At 35.7% G+C, this 17592-nt stretch overlaps 2 long non-coding RNA genes across 2 annotated transcripts in view; both read right to left on the minus strand.

Annotated features, from left to right (window-relative positions):
- Positions 1–16826, minus strand: part of LOC140151190 (uncharacterized) — a 38216-nt gene extending 21390 nt beyond the window's left edge. Inside the window, exon 1 of the long non-coding RNA XR_011858916.1 lies at positions 16724–16826. This is a non-coding gene — a long non-coding RNA (uncharacterized lncRNA). The remainder of the gene's footprint in view (positions 1–16723) is intronic.
- LOC140149904 (uncharacterized) lies at positions 3184–12094 on the minus strand. The gene is made up of 3 exons (XR_011858769.1): positions 11887–12094; positions 3704–3869; positions 3184–3235 (listed from the first exon to the last, which is right to left on the minus strand). It is a non-coding gene; the product is annotated as an uncharacterized lncRNA (long non-coding RNA).
- Positions 16827–17592: the final 766 nt, after the last annotated feature.

Genomic DNA, 17592 nt, shown 5'->3' on the forward strand with positions numbered 1-17592 from the left:
TTTTATTTGGGTAATCTTGTGTATGCTTTCTTTCAGCATACAAAAGATTACCCAAATCAAAGTACTCCTCTTTGTGCCCGCCATACTTCAAAAAGGCTTAATATAAATCAGCGATTGTGGAAACGCACTCAGCGAATACTAGTGTGATTATCATGGAGCTATTAAATAGATGGAGAAGAAATAGATTACGTAACGCATTGAAACCTTGTGCCGATTTGAAATCTGACAAGCTATTCAGTATCGAAGTTACGTAATGTCACTATGCCAACGGGATCACGCGCCAGAGTAATGAACCACGATCGAAACAATCACCACACAAAGTATATGGTACTCGAAGGATGTCAAAATAGCGTGATCCGGTAACCAAGAGAATTACGTAACCACTTCGATGCTGAATTCATCGAAAGGTACCTTTTGTTTGGGACAAAGGGCTTCCGCCATTAAATCGGTAAGCTGACCCGACAATGTATTAACGCTTTACCTAGCAGGCTACTGTCAATAAGTGATCAAACGAAAGGCGCGTGAAAGCGACGTCTGGAACGAAAAGTACCTTTTGTTGTAATAACACACAAGGATGTGATTGAGTAGCCGTAAGCACAAAAAGCACACATTAGCCGCTGAGTACAGTTCGTGATCACCCCACTGACTTCAGGTGCTTCATTTAAATACATTGAATGCGCTTGCTGAATGATTACACATCAAGCATTCAAGGCTGCCATTTATGTCTATAGTACTGTATAATGGTAATAGCTATACGTATACATGTAACAAATAATAAGTATACCGGTATAGGCCTATATAAAAGTTGTTTCACAAATTGACATTTTATTTTCTTTTAAGAAGGAGAATGTCATAAACAGTGGCGTACTGAAGGGGCGGGGCAGCTCTTCTGTGAGAGGTCTTGGGAAGGGATGAGGGAGGAAGAGGTGAAAGAGGGGATATGAAGAACGAGAGGGGGGTTGGAGGAAGAGAGAAAGAGGAAGAAATGAAGAGAAATAAATAAATAGAAGTAAATAAATAGAAAGGTAAGGTAAGAAAATGATAGGAATGAGAGGGGACAAAAAGTAAGAGGGGATGGAGAAGGGAAGGGAGATAAGAAGAGGGAGTGATACTTCAAGGAAAGAATAAGTACAGAGAAAAGAAAAAGGAATGACAAAATGTAGGCATTATAATAATTATTATAGAAACTAAACACAGCCCCCCCCCCATAGGCCTAACGCTAACAGCACTATAGGCAGCCATTCGATGATAACAATGCCTTTATGCGTTACGTATTTAAAACGCCCAGTCAGATGTATTTTACACCTGCCAAGCACAAGTCACCCAATTTCGAAAATTGGACGTTGAATGTACACTCTCATGAATATTGATTGGCAACATTTTCCAATATGTCAGCGCTCAAATCGGACACAATAGAACAATAGACCATTCAGTGCGTTGGTGATTATACACTGGTGAAGTGACGTAGTTAGGCGGATTAACTACCATAGCAATAGATGAATAAAATTTTGACTGTATCCCCCGTATGCCTACAACGTCCATGCGGTACCGATGCATTGAACCATATATTATGTCAAAGAAATGCTAATCACTTGCACCTGTAAGATTAGCCTGTTTGAAAAGAGCGGTATTGTATTCAATCTATTATATGATTGAAGACAGGTGATGAGTGCAACCTGCTGTAGTGCAGAGCGATCTATTCAAAATTGTATTCATCTATTGCTATGGTAGTTAATCCGATTAGGACGTCACTTCGCCAGAAACAAAAACATCTTAACATGCTTATGAGAAATGTTTTAAAATAAAAGTCTGATATATAATCACAGCTATTTTAAACTTAAACCTTATATTTATCGAATATATATACTTCAATAGACAGTGAGCACCTTGTCCGACAATGTTGTAAAACTAGCATGTTTACCAGTACAGTGCCTGTGGTCTTCAGTTTCAATGTGTCCCCTAGTCTTGTTCTTCCTCTTCCTGTTGGGAGCCACGTTCATTTTCGCCGCGCTCATCATCCTCCAATTCCCCTACAGGTACCGCTGCATCCACATTCCCAGCTTTCTATAGATAATAAAATGGAAAACAATCTATTTATAAGCATGATCATCATTTTGGGAAACATCATTTTTTAAATTGAACTGAAACCCGATTCCCCTTAAATCTATCAGCTCACTAAAATAGCAGCCATGACAAAATATATATAAATAGGCATAAGAAATTCTATGAATAAAAACATACTATCAGGTTATGGTCACCCTTAGATATCCAGACAACTTATTTATATTATCAGTATCATTAATTCTGAGTAATTTTCAAGGTCTGTATAAACCATAACGAAATCATAATGCGCGCGTGGGTGTGTGTGTGGGGAGGGGGCATGGTGCCCCTACTGAACCTAAGAGAAGTGAAAATAAACAAAAATGCTCCATTCGCCACTTGCACGGTTCCGCCATTATGCACTATGTGCGGGGAGAGCCACGAACTGGCAGCATACATGAATGGGAATTGAACCAGTCATATAACATTCTGTGTAAGGTTACGTAATTCTTCCTTTCATGTATGCTGCCAGTTCGAGGCTCTCCCGCATATAGTGCATAATGGCGGAACCGTGCAAGTGGCGAATAGAGAAAGAAACATCACGTAGGTGTGTGAAATGTAATTACAAAAAAGTATGTCTCAGATACATTTGGTAAAATAGCTTTGTGCTATGCTTTATTATTTTTTTAAACATTATTTTTAAAAGAAAATGAGCTGTGCGATATGCGATATTTTTTTCATTTTACATTCAACGAACAATATTTATGCACTTTTGATATTCAGATACAGAAACATAGTAATACACTGCAAAAACAGTGTCTAGAGATTGAACACTTTTTTTGTCCTCAATTTGTAAATACGTTTAAAACCTAAACACCAATGTCAAATTTCAAAACATCATATGTTTAATATCTAAACACATTAAGACATATTAATTCCTAAACATGTTTAGCATTTAAACGTGTTTACAAATAGAGGACAAGGTGGTGTCTAGAATGAGTGATTATATTATAATCCCTAGACATTGTTTTAGGCCTACATGAATTAAATAAATGAATTTGGCATTTCAGCAATGATATTTGAACTTACTTTATACTTTTTTCCACCTGGAAGATTTGGTGTTCTTTTCAGATAATCTCCAAGTCCTTCTCTATCTCAACCTCCTTAGCTTGAGGATGATTCTTCATGCAAGCTTCTATAGAAAGGTGGAAATGATATGAGTTCAGTATTAAATTAAACTCCTTTATCAAAATAAACGGTCTGTATCTCAATATTAGGATTTTCCAAAAGCCTACATGTCGACGTGTTACCATACGTGCGGTCTGTGGTCTTAGGGGAAATATTTTTATTTGATAAGTTTATGAATAAAGTATACACATATAATCTAAAAAAAAAAAAAAAAAACCAAGTTGGAAACGTATGTCCGATTTAGGGGTCAGATTTAAATATCCATATTTTAATTTTATAGTCACAGAATATGAGTATATTACACCCACTATGATTGGTTCAGACAGCATGACAAATTATATGCATTCTGTTTAGGCTTAGCCGATCTTAGCTCTATGGAAGCTTATGGATCTGTTTTCTCACCCAAAAGGAAAGGCCTGCGTGATTTGACATATTATGTTAATCATAGATTGTATCTTGGGCCTATGAAACTTACTGACGATAACTTTGTAGAAACTTGAAAGGGCTATCTTTAATGCTCAGCTTGCCTTTTCTCCCTATACACTGTAGGAGGACCACAAATTGTTCGTTCCCAGCTTCCTCATCATCCTCCTGATGGTTTCGTTGAGATCATGTCCTCCAACAAGACTAAGGTGTCGTATCTGGAATAAAGACATATGAATCAAAGCTAAATATTTTTAATGCATTATCGCATGGAATTTGGAAGTCAATACCGTTTATGATGTTGCCGTTGTTGATGGTTCAGTATCTTGTGATACTTTGACCCACAACTGAATAAAGTTATTGTGATTTTCATCGCAAGTGCAAAATGTCAAACATAGGCCTATTTTGAATTATGGCCTATTTATAAATGATCATGATTATTAGTACTTCAATTGTGTAAATCAACCACAATTTCATATTGTGTACTTTTGAACACACGAAAATTGCATCTTAATTCATAATTTTGTTTTTAAAGCTAGTATAGGGTGGAGGCAAGGGAACATTTTGCACAGGTTATGATTGTTTGGTATAAAATGACAGTTCCTGAGAAATATTAAAATATTTAAAGAACCTCTCGTGTCTATTCGATATTCCTATATTAAAATACATGTATATAGAAATATTTTTGGCTGAGTGGAGTTTTAATATAAAACCACATGCGGCCCTCATGTGCATGTTTTGCAAAAAGCAAAACTTATAGTTAAGGGCTGGGGTATGAACGTTTGGACAGTATTTATTGTGGGACATTAGAGCACATCAGACATATCGAATTGCATTCTGAATACGAAGAATGTCCTTCTGATATCAAATAATTTTGATTTTTGAAATTCGCAATGTAATACATATTTTATGGCAAATCATTAAAATTGATATTTTGATATTTAACAGTACTTGAAGTAAACTTTACAAATCTGATGATTTATACTTAAAGTGTATGTAGGTGGGATGAAAAGCCGACGATCAATTGAAAATGTTGACCTTTCGCATTGAAGATATGGATTTTTTTCCCAAAACACCAAAAAAAAGTCTTTTGGGAAAAAATCCATATCTTCAATATGAAAGGTCAAAATGTTCAATTGACCGTCGGCTTTTCCTCCCTGCTACATACACTTTAAGAATATGTCATTAGATTTATATAATTTACTTCGAGGATTGTTATATATCAAAAATTTGAATTTATATCAATTTTTATAATTTGTCATAAAATTTGTATTATATTGTGATTTTCAAAAATGAAAAATATTTGATATCAGAAAGACATGCTTCGTATTCAGAATGCAATTCGATAGGTCTGAGGTGCTCTCATGTCCCTCAAAAAATACTGTCGAAACGCAATAAACGCTCATTTTAGATCCCTTAAGAGTGCACCAAAATATTGACATAGTTTTTTGTATTTCAATCAGGTACAATAAAAGCTATCTTGTCATGTTTCTTTACAAAGTTCTAATTGATAACTAACTAAACAGCAGATTGCGTAACTCTATCACTCTTTAAACAAATGATAAACTTCAATGTTGCAAAATATGGAATATGGATATTTTTCGACAATGTTCTTAGCACATCGAAAAATGTTTCAACAGAACGAAGGACAATATCTTGAACTTCTGAACCAGCAGTTGCCAGACCTTAAGGCCTATATGATTTTATGACATGTTACATGTACAAAATAAGTAATTGTCTTGTTTTTAAAACTTTATACGAAGGAGAACAACTAAGATTACAAGAGATGGTAATCTAATACTAATGGATATGCGTTTTCCCAGTCGCCACCCAAACAGGGTGGTGGGTTATGTATTTACCTAGCTGGGGGGTTTACACCCCCCAGCTAGGTATTGTAATCGTTCGGGTTCTTCCGCTGGCAACAAACCACTGTAATCTTCCGTTTTCTTCCGCTGGCAACAAAGTGAAAATGCACATGTTTTTTTTGTTACCCTTTGAGTATGAAACCCTGACTTGATGCTATGTAAGAATTATTTGACTAGTGAAGATATGGTTTGGTCTTTTTGAATCATTGTTTTTCTAAAGGAATGAATGTGTTTGTTAGTTTGTTACTGTAATTTGTTATTTAACCTAAGGCACTTAATTAGTTGAAAAGGTAATTAATGACCTGTTGTTTCTGCAAGCCCAGGGAATATATGTGTGGGAGGATTGATGGCTAATATGATTTTGGATGCAGTTAGTTGGAATTGAAAGGTTGTTGCAGAAAACTTGGATAATAGTGACAGTAGTTTGTGTAGGAAGCAATAGTTGAAATAATGGCATATGGGCACATGAACAAAGTGAATAACTTTAGGTGATTGCAAAGCCAAAGGTTTTCTTTAAGGTTGAATGTCAATGCAGTGGAAATAAGCAGTAATGGCATATTTATATAGGTTTGTTTAATAGAAATGTGATTTTTGATATGAACCATGCAGGTGTGTTAAAGGCACTCCTTAACAGTAATTGTAGTATAAATTTATGGGTTTAATATTATGTTTACTATTAAAAGTACTAGTATTAGGCTCTGGCTTATCTTTTGATTTTGATTTTGCACCCGTATTTTACAGACTTTGGTGGTATGTTTGGAAACAGGGGATTAATGAGCCAGGCTTTAAAATGTTTAGCATTTATTTCTGTATGGTTATGTCCGACCTCTTTCTTTGTATTAATGAAAGTGTTCTCTGGCCTCTTTCTTTGTAATGAATGTGTTTTTGGCTTGACTAGTAATTCCAATGTCAGTACCGGTATATGAAACTATCAGATGTGTTTCCTTTGCAGTAGGAACTTTAATTCTTTCAGTGCCATTATCATGGCAGTTAATATCAAACTCTAGCTAGCATTTGTTTACAGGCTCTATGTTTTGCTTAAGTAAATGATTGTTGGGGATTTTCTTGTCTTCTGATGTTAGGGTTTTTTGTTTTATACTTATATCTTAGAGTATGTATCTTATTTTGTTTGATTAAAAACATCTTGCATTAATATATACATGTATTTGAATCCCAGTTCCTAGATCCTAATTTGTGTGGTTTAAAACATTAACAATTGGTGTTCTTGTATTTTACAGGGAAATTAAACATGGTTTAAGATTATGCGCAACACAAAAATAGCTTGCAAATGGAATAGACCTACATGAATGCGGGACATGAATTCATTTGTTTTCCCTACTTTTTTTTTTTTTGTTTCTGAAGTTGGGGAAAATAGTATAAAAGCCTTTAAAAGTCTAGTAATTGGTAACTGTAAAAGAAGTGCATGAACCCTTCATGATACCTCCCGAATCCACTGGGTATTATACTGTGCGTGCGCGGCAGCACTATTGTGGTGCCACATTACATTTGATGTAGTATATATGTCATGGACTGTAACATTTGAGCTGTTTAAGGGGTCAATTGGTCAGGGTACTATACAAGTAATATTGTAAATAATTTTTATTGCACAACCTTATGCCCTACAACAAGTTAAAACTGCATTTCTAAAAGGTTTCAGTGTTAGATGAAAATTGGTCAGTGCATCGTGGTATGATAAAATTCCTTCTATAATCTGTGGATAAATGTTTATAATCTGTGAGTTAATGGTAGCAGTACATTTTATTGTTATCATGGTTATCACCCATTTGCTGTTTTCTGTAATCATGATGATCTTGAATGAGAAATACTAGCTAGTACTAACAAGGTAAGACTGATCATAGTTTAATTAATTTAATTCTATTTAGTGATAGTTACAGGACTATTCATGGGTATTGGAATAATTCTGGTAGACCCTGCGCACAAGTATAACCCTAACCCTAAGCAACCCCAATTATAACCCTAACCCTAATCCTCACCGTTTATAAACCTAACCCTAATCCTAACCCTAATTTAAATTTAAATTATAAGGGGGCTGTCATTTTCTTTGGAAGGGGGTCATGAATATACTGGGGAGTGGGGGTCATAGAATTTTTAGACCAATTATAGGGGTTATAATTTTTCAACACCCAAAATAGGGGTATAGAATTATTAAGGGCTGGTGACTCAAACTTTTCGCGCGCTGTGCATGTATTCTTGCACACAATCTTTCATTATATAATGCAGATATTTTGCGCATATAGCGCGCCTTCTTTACACACACAATTAAATTTTAACGCACTCCACACACTTTCTTTGCTCTAAAGTTTTGATGCGCTCCTCGCCTTTGTTCCGGCAATGAATAATTTGTCTTGAGTCTGTGTAGGTGGAAGTGGGTGGGGGGGGGTCATAAAATTTTCGACCCAACATAGGGGGGTCTAAAAAATTGTGCCCGCAATAGGAGGGTCATAACATTTTTACTCCGGTCACCGACCCCCCCCGACGAAGAAAAATGACATCCCCTAACCAAACCCTAAAACACAGGGTGCACAGGGTAAACCAGAATTATACCTGGGTAATAATAATAATTTCTATTCATGTTTTAGTCCAAGACACAATCCCAGCAAACACAAAACGTTTTCGACATCATTCGCAAAAGGTTATAAAAGGTTGTCAGAAAACGTTTAAATGTCGGGTTATATAAAGGGTATATTAAGGTTATAAAACGTTTTCATAACCTTAAAAACATTTTATGATATTCTACTGCTCAGCAAACAAAAATGTTTTACAAAAACATTTAAATGTCGGGTTATATAAAGGGTATAAAAACATTTTAATAACATTCCAAAAACATTCTTGAAAACTTGATACAAAACATTCTAAACAGAATGTTATTTTGGGGTTGAAAAAATATTTTGCGAAAAATGTTTGCCCAAAATATTTTCAAAAACGTTTTAAAAACATTTTCATGACCTTTATATAACCCGACATTTAAATGTTATTGAAAGGTTTTGAAAAAACATTTGAAGAACATTTTGTGTTTCCTGGGTTCAAATATTTTAACATAATGTTATTTTAGTATTGACACAATATTTGGCAAAATGTTTGCCAAAAATAGTTTACAATAACATTTTTGAAAACATTTAAAAATATTGTTGTAGTGTGTTTTCATACAAAACGTTTTAAAACGTTATCATGACCTTTATATAACCCGACATTTTAATGTTATCAAAACGTTTTTACCTAAACCAAAAGCCAAAATATAACTTATTTAAAACGTTTTTAAAACGTTTTTGTGTTTGCTGGGATGTTTATCATCACCGTTCAACATCTTTATTAACCACTCCCGTTTACTAACTGCTCCTGTTTACTCTATAGCTCCCGCTAGTTTTGAATAAAATAAACACACTATCTGTGGTCATCTTGTGACTCCCTACATTTTGGTCATCAAAAGTATTATGCCCCCCCCCGTATTTTTCTTTCCGAAAATTTATGACCCCCTGTATATTTGGGATCCTCCTTCCAAAGAAAATAATAGCCCCCTAAGGGGTATTTATGGGGCTCAAACTCAGTGACAACAAACTTCACAACCAGGGGGACATTTTGCAGGGGTCATGTCAAATCTTAGAATTGCTGCATTTTCTGGCAATATGTAGGGGGTACGGAGCTCAAACTCAGTGACAATAAACTTGATGAGAAGAGTAACATTTTGGAATATTTTGCATGGATCAGGTCAAAGGTCAGCTGGGGTCAAATCTTCGAATTTCAATATCTGGACATCTGTGAGGGGTACGGGGCTCAATCTCGGTGACAACCTCATGACCTGGGGAACATATTGGAACATTTTGCACGAGTCAGCTCAAAAGACATCATTCTGGGGCCAAATCTTAGAATTGCGTTATCTGGACATCTGTAAGAGGTACAGGGCTCAAACTCGGTGACAACTCATGACCAGGGGTGAATTATGGAACATCTTGCAGGTGTCTGGTCAAAGGTCATCTGGGTCAAATCTTAGAATTGCATTTTCTGGACATCTGTGAGGAGTACAGGACTCAAAACTCGGTGACAACAAACCTCATCACAGGGGAACATTTTTGGAACATTTTGCAGGGGTCAGATACCTCCACAACACCAACATGCCCCAGCTAGGTTTGTGGTCTATGACCACCATTTGCCTCTAGTTTTAAATTGTGATCTGTTTAATTGATAAAATGTCATAGTTTGTTTTGGTGTCATTTGAAAGCTAAAACACCACTAACATTAGTAACCCAGCAAACACAAAACGTTTTCGACATCATTCGCAAAAGGTTATAAAAGGTTGTCGGAAAACGTTTAAATGTCGGGTTATATAAAGGGTACATTAATGGTGTAAAACGTTTTCTTAACATTAAATAACATTTGTTGGTAATTTACTGCACAGCAAACACAAATGTTTTACAAAAAACATTTAAATGTCGGGTTATATAAAGGGTATAAAAACGTTTTAATAACATTCCAAAAACATTTTTGAAAACTTGATACAAAACATTCGAAACAGAATGTTATTTTGAGGTTGAAAAAAAAAAAAAAAAAAAATGTTTGCCCAAAATATTTACAATAACGTTTTAAAAATGTTTTCACGACCTTTATATAACCCGACATTTAAATGTTATTAAAACGTTTTGTAAAAAACATTTTAAGAACATTTCTGTGTTTGCGGGGTGCAAATTTTTTAACATAATGTTATTTAAGTGTTGACAAAATATTTGGCCAAAAATGTTTGCAAAAATAGTTTACAATGACATTTCGAAAACATTTTAAAAATATTGTTGTAGTGTGTTTTCATACAAAACGTTTTAAAACGATTTCATGACCTATAAATATAACCCGACATTTTAATGTTATTAAAACATTTTTACCGGAACCAAGACCCAAAATATAACTTATTTAAAACGTTTTAAAAACGTTTTTGTGTTTGCTGGGAACAACCCTGTAAATATGAACAATGTAGCTTTCAACTACTGGAGATGTGTGGTTGATCGAAAGTTGTGAGGGAAGGATGGGGAAGAGGAGCACACAAAGTCTATGGGAACAGGGCGTTTCGCATGTGTAACTTGAATAAATTAATGACTACAGGGGCTACATGAACTTGATTTTGGTCTTAATTTACAGCTAAAAAATTCTACTTGTTGTTTTTAATCATTTTGAACTCTTATGCATGCATACCTAGGGCTAAAGAATCGTACTGGTCATCGATCTCTTTGATTTTTTAATTCAGTGCTTTCAGGCAACACAAACCTAATTAATTACACTAAAAATAAAAACAAATGTGTTCCACTTCCAAGCAATCAATATACATCATTATTCATTTGCAATCATTTCATAAATATTCCAACATTCCATTGTTTAGGGCAAAAATTAGCGTACTTGAACTTCTCTGGGTAATATATGATTTATAGGTCATACCATCTGTTGTTTTTAACCATGGACTTGGAGTTTGTGACTAACCCAGAACATAGGTCAAGACTGAGGTGGTACAGGTGAAGTTCTGGGTGCACAAAATACACCTCTGGGTGCAATAACCGGCAACATGATAATCATTTCAATGGATTTCCAGTAAACCCTTCTGCCTGACTTTAAAGTAATTATTCAAATTATGAGGTTTTGGGCGCTAAATACTCCCTATTAATCACATATTGCTTACATATTGGGTAACCACGGCCACTCTTTTTTGCACTTGTAATTAATAATGTTACTTCTCACGTGTTCTGTTTTTATACTTGATGACTTCTCTTACTACTTTCAGGAATTTGCCTGTGTAAATATACATGATATAGATGAGAATAATAATATAGCCTACTTGTAATTAAATCAGGTACTAAGTTGTCCGACGATCTGATGATCGAGTGTCATGAGTGTCATGCTAATCTAATACTCATCTAACACATTATGTCAGATAGACTTATGAAATAGGTATAACAATTTGACAAACAAGACAAAACTCAAGTCAATAAACCACCTTGAATTTCAATCAAATGATTGCAATTTAAAGCTTTCAATCACGACGAATAGGCCAGCTATACGAATGCATCACGAACATACAAGTATTTTATTTAGTAGTACCAATACGGAATTAAACCATGAATATCATCAAACCTTACAACATACTTTTAAGTCAAGAATGGTAAATAATTAGAAAAACAATATCCTATTAAAAACATCTTAAGTCCTCAGCTTTTAAAGACTTTCCTCGAATTCAAATTACATCAACCGTCATTATATTGTGGATGCCATATGTTACTCATTGTACTTAAAACTTCACTGATTAAATTGACTAAAAACATACACGCTTTAACATGTTTAATGCAAATATAGTAATAATAAAATACAATCTTACCTTTGTTTGGTAGAACTGAAAGAAACAGATGCAAATAGTTCCTTTTGATGAGCAACTTGATGTATATTCCTTAGAACAGCATGCCAGCATAAACGATCGTGTGAAACGTATAATTTTTCACATTCCAGGTTTGAATTTTGGGTTGCCAGACGATTCACAAAACCATAAAACTTTTATATAGGTCACACTTAAAGATGTCAAGCAAGTCAAACACCGGGTCATACATCACAATCTCTAAGACACAGTTCCTCACTAACCAGCAGCTTATGCTAGGCTTAGGCTGACTTTAAAATGTTGGTTGCAAAAGCTTAACTCTACAAATTGAGATCAACGTCCGAGAAGTGATGTTGTCGAATGCATATAATTGAACCGTGCTGTGATGAAGAGATTGTTATAATAAAAAGGACTGCGTGAAACACTTGCCAAATTAGGTACATGTTTCCTGATTGATGCACATATAATAAAGAATTAAACAGTTAAACTTGTATTCATCAACAATATACAGACATCATTGACTTCACAATTGCTGGGATTTATATGCGCGCACAGCAGGCGAACATTAAGTTTCATATTTTGAAGTGAAAGTTGATACACATTTGGGTTCATTTCCCACGAAGCGCGCAAAAATATGCAATTTTACACTATTTTATACCAAATCAAGGCGTTTAATGCTATCTATAAACAACAAGGAATTTTTCTTTCACTTTTTTCTTCTTTGAGATGTCGGGGGAGGGGTTGTCATAAGAATTCAAGGAATTATTTAATCCCTGTTGATTTAATATTTAGTCGGCTTTGTCATGTGTATCTTGTCTTTTTTTTACTTTCTTCAATCCTTCGATTCCGTCCTTTTCCTCAGTCATCTGACATGATAGCTCCTCTTTTTCCTTTCTGTTAATTGCTGACGTACCAGATATCAGGGTATGACATAGACAAATTGCTTTTTACCGGTCAAGTTTACGGGGAGATGCGCGTATTATTCACACAAATCTTGTTATACTATTTTAGCCCCCAATCACGGTGAATGGGATGTGAATATGAAGGTGAATTTGAATGCGATGAAGTACGCGGAGCGCGAGAAAATTTCAATTCTAAACTAGACCAGGGAAGTGTTTGCCGAAAACGGGGTTAGGTGACATTTGATATCCCAAAGTGTATGCGGACGTGTCCCCGCTGTCCCCCAGGATTTACGACCATACAGTGCCTTAAACCAGAGTAGGCTACGTGTTAAAACATTTTGATAATATGAAATAATAATTAAACGCTTTAGAAAGACATTTAATTGACGTTGTACAAAACGTTCGGAAAACGTTCTGGAAATAACGTATTATAAACGTGGCAAAATAACGTAAAAAATCGAAATATTTTGTAACGTTTTAAAAACGTTTTCTGAACGTCATGGTAAAACGAACAATATTTTAACCAAGTCAAAACGTTTTTAAAACGTTTTTAAAACGTTTTGGAAGACGAAGACGTAAAAGACCAAACTAGAACCTAGAGAAAACGTTTTCTAAACGTTTTGTGTTTGCTGGGAAATAATGATAGTTAATTTCTCATGTTCATAATAATATGTTGTATTCTCTATGTTCGATCCTGTATTTTCATTTAATGTCTAGTTTGACTTATACCTGGTTTGTTTGGGTGATTGTCTATAAAATGCTGATTCTGATTCTGAATGAACTTTCTTTCAAACTTGAAATGAAGTGATTGATTCATGCGTTATGTAATCGCAATCATTCAACCGATTCAAGTAAAATCATCGTATTATATGGGCTATACGCTGTTTTTTAAATATTTGGATTCTGATGCCTATTTCTCAACTTAGGTCCAGTTTTTTATTTTTCTGGGACACCCTGTACACCCAATTGGTCAAACATGAATTATCACTCAAATTATTGTAACAGGTAGGCCTATAAATTTCATGTTTTGTCTTATGTTGCCTCCATACCCAATGTGTAGATTGTTAACCCATTTTGACCCTACCTGCTACCCATACCTAACATTACATCACTGACCTTGCCCATTTCCTGTCCTATCCTTGCAATTTGACCTGATAACCATGGTAACCCACCCCATACTACGTGCTTTTTTATGTGCACTGACCTCCACCAAGTCAAGACCATGCTGGATTCAACCATAGAGACACTATCACTATCATGGACTTAAACAAACACGCATACCATTACCTACAATGAAACATGAACAATATACTGCCAATAATCACAGCTCAAGTGCTATCTTTATCATTGTTGTTTCTTTCAAATATGAATAATATTAGTAAATAATCAATAAATTGCATGGTTTATAATAATTACTAGTATTGAGATATAATATATACAGAAAGACTATAGAGGGCGCTTCTCGGCGCGAAAAAATCTGGACGCGAAAAAAATCTGGACGCGAAAAAACTCGGCCCGTTACAAACTCGGCGTTGGTTTTACAATCTCAACGTCATCGTTTTGAACTCAACGTTGTATTTTAAAACTCGACCTTATTATTTCATTCTCGACGTTATCATTTCATTCTCGACGTTGTTTTTTATTCTCGACGTTAATTTTTTTTATTCTCGGCGTCATTTTTTAAACTGGACGTCATTTTTTAAGTCTCGCCGTTTTTTGTCTTGTCTCGCGTGCCATATGTAAGTGCCTCTGGCCCTAGTAGAAGTAAAAACGGATACTATGACCAGAGTTCTAGGGCTAGAGCTCTAGGGCTATTCACACAGAATTGTTTTAATGTGTTTGAAAACTGGCGACGATAGTGAAGTAGTTATCGTTCCACACTCTATAACTATGTACTGGACACAGTAACTATCGTGTCGTCGTGGATAGATTTCTCGATCAATGGGATGCTGCACAATGGATCTGGTATGCTTAACTTTTAGCAGGGGGGTGACACTAAATTCACGGCTTTTGTTTAGCCACGCAAACCTATGGCAAATTTTGTTGGCTTGCTCTCAACAAAGTGAGGCAAGGTATCGATCGGTTATGAATAATTCACATCAACTCTTACTCAGCCCATGTGATTGAGGTCACCACATAAAGGTGTCGTAAGTTTAGCGAATCGAACCTGTTGAAGATAGTAAAAAGCGCCCCCAAGCAAGGTTAGACCGGGCGGAAGTGGGTCAACTACTATGATCCCATCAGGCCACAGTGATTTGTTTCTGCAAGAAAGTCTTTTAATTTGATAAGGGAATATATTGTTGATATAGTAATGTCGAAATTGAAACTAACTATCGATAATAGAAAGGAAATATACGACAAGCATAAGATATGAAATACAGTGAGTATTTGAAGTCAAAAAATCATTTGACACTTCACGTGACCTTCCAAAATGGCACCCGCGGCAATAGTTTTTGCCATGTGCTTCCTCCCTGTGGAAAGGTATCCCGAAAAATATCAATCTGCACTAATACACTTATTGGTGTTGCCTGCCAGTATGAATTATTGTTGAAAAGTAGAATAGCACCGTAATTTTGACATTTAATTGTATACCGCCACTAATAATCCAAAAATCCGATCTTTATTCATCACGTCTATTGGCTCATTTTCTTACATTGAACTATTATAGGCACTTCAACATCGATGATAACCAGCGTACACCACAAGACCCCAGAAAAAAAAAATCATAGGCTCACGTCAAGCCGTCTGTACACCTGTCTTCAATCATATAATAGATTGAATACAATACCGTTCTTTTCAAAGAGACTAATCTTACAGGTGCAAGTGATTAGCATTTCTTTGACATCTATGGTTCAATGCATCGGTAGGTCCTACTGCATGAACGTGAGTGCGGGCGATATAGTCAAAATTGTATTCATCTATTGTTATGGTAGTTAATCCGATTTAAGTACGTCACTTCGCCAGCGTGCCTATAAACGTATTCTGTTAGGGAGTAGCCTACATTAAACAATTACAATTTCAAACTTTGTGATTGGCAATAGGCCCCTATACCGGTAGGCCTACATTAAAAAGTATGCATGGGTGACACCCAGGAGCGATTATAGTATTTGTTTCCTAGCTACATCACATTTTGATTGTTTCCGTTTGCCATAATGTAACACAGAATAAAAGCAAAACTCACTGAAAAATAACATTTGCTGAAAAATCAACTAAGTTTAGGGAGTGTTCAGAAATACTTTGGTGGGGTGGCAATATATTTTTTCGTGTTACAAATTTTTTAACCCCCATCCCCTCTTCGCGAACCAAAAACTTTGTTGACCCCCGGTCTCACAAATTAATGGACCTAAAACTGTTATGATCCCCACCCTCATATTTTAATATTTAAAAGTACAAAACTATTTTGCCCCCCCAACCTGTACCATTGTACATCAAACGATCTAGAGGAAATAATATTATTAAATAATACTAAAACTTGTATTCATGTCAGTGTTGTGAGTCGGTAAATTACCGGTTAATTTACATGGTAATTTAGTAAAATAGGGTAATTTTTTAAAATTAAAACTTCAAATAATATTGTTTTTGTTAAAATGTACGTTCGGCACATAGGCCTACGCGTCATGGCCTACTCTGCCTGGCAAAGCTAGTCTGGTCGGAATGTGCATAATAATTATGTTTCGTTCGGTAGCCGATACAAACGGAAACTACTCTGTCCCTTTATCAAACGTCTATTATATTAACGCCCTCTGGCCAGGTCAGACCATCATTTTAATAACAATATGCTATTAACATATGAATTGGACACATGCAAATTACGAAGTGTCACATCCTGATTTAATAATCCTTGCTTTTAGCTATGCGTTACGTAAAGTTTGAGTCACCACCAGGCAATCCGATCACTGAATTTCAAAATTACAACACATTATAAATCTCTTGATTCTTACCTTTAGCAGAAATAATGCCAATTGCGCTAAATATAAGCACAAAGGCCAGAAAATTCGATAATTTTGCGAACCCCGACATGTCTTACTTCCATCAATAATGCAAAGATATTGTGAATGAATAACAAAATCAGGGCTACGACTGCTACGACACTGCCTAATTTGCATACCAAAATGACCCGTCTCCTCCCTCTGCAGCCAATTTGGTTCCGCTCCATCGAAATCAAGCTGGTCACGGAGGAGACTACCCTCCTTTGTGTTTGTTCATATGTGTATGGAGAGCCCTTCTTGGAGTCCGTAATGACTTAGGCTACGCTCTCAGCTAGAGTCCGACGCTGCATTGTACTAGAAATACCTTTTATGTGAAATCGCTATAGAGCCAACCGGGAACACGTATTCGTTTTGAAAATAATTAGTATCACTCTTGTGGCCCCCGTGCAGTGGAAAACCTTAATTCTTTCATTAAAAAGAAATGAAACTTAAAAAAAACAAAAACACGGATCTACCTGTGCACCTATAAAATGAGCACAGCAATTTGTCTCAAATATGAATGAATTTAAGAAACATACGGGATATGATGAACATTGACCTGACGCCATGATAGTAGGATCTATTAGTCGTTTGATATACAATGTATATACCGTATAGACGAATCCAACGAGCCAAGTCATGGTCAGGATTTGGTCGGCCATCTTTGGTTTCCCGCTAGCACCAACCTGGGGTATTGAGCGCCCGATTGTGCAAATAAAAGCCGCCTAACACCTGGAGAAGATGCAAAGACGAGGAGGGTTAATAGAATAATATATACAATAGAGGTAATCCTGTCACAACAACATGGCGGCGGTATGAAGCACGCGAGGGTGTCACCGTCC

This window comes from Amphiura filiformis, chromosome 4 (genome assembly GCF_039555335.1).
Source record: "Amphiura filiformis chromosome 4, Afil_fr2py, whole genome shotgun sequence".
In the NCBI taxonomy this organism is placed as follows: domain Eukaryota; kingdom Metazoa; phylum Echinodermata; class Ophiuroidea; order Amphilepidida; family Amphiuridae; genus Amphiura; species Amphiura filiformis.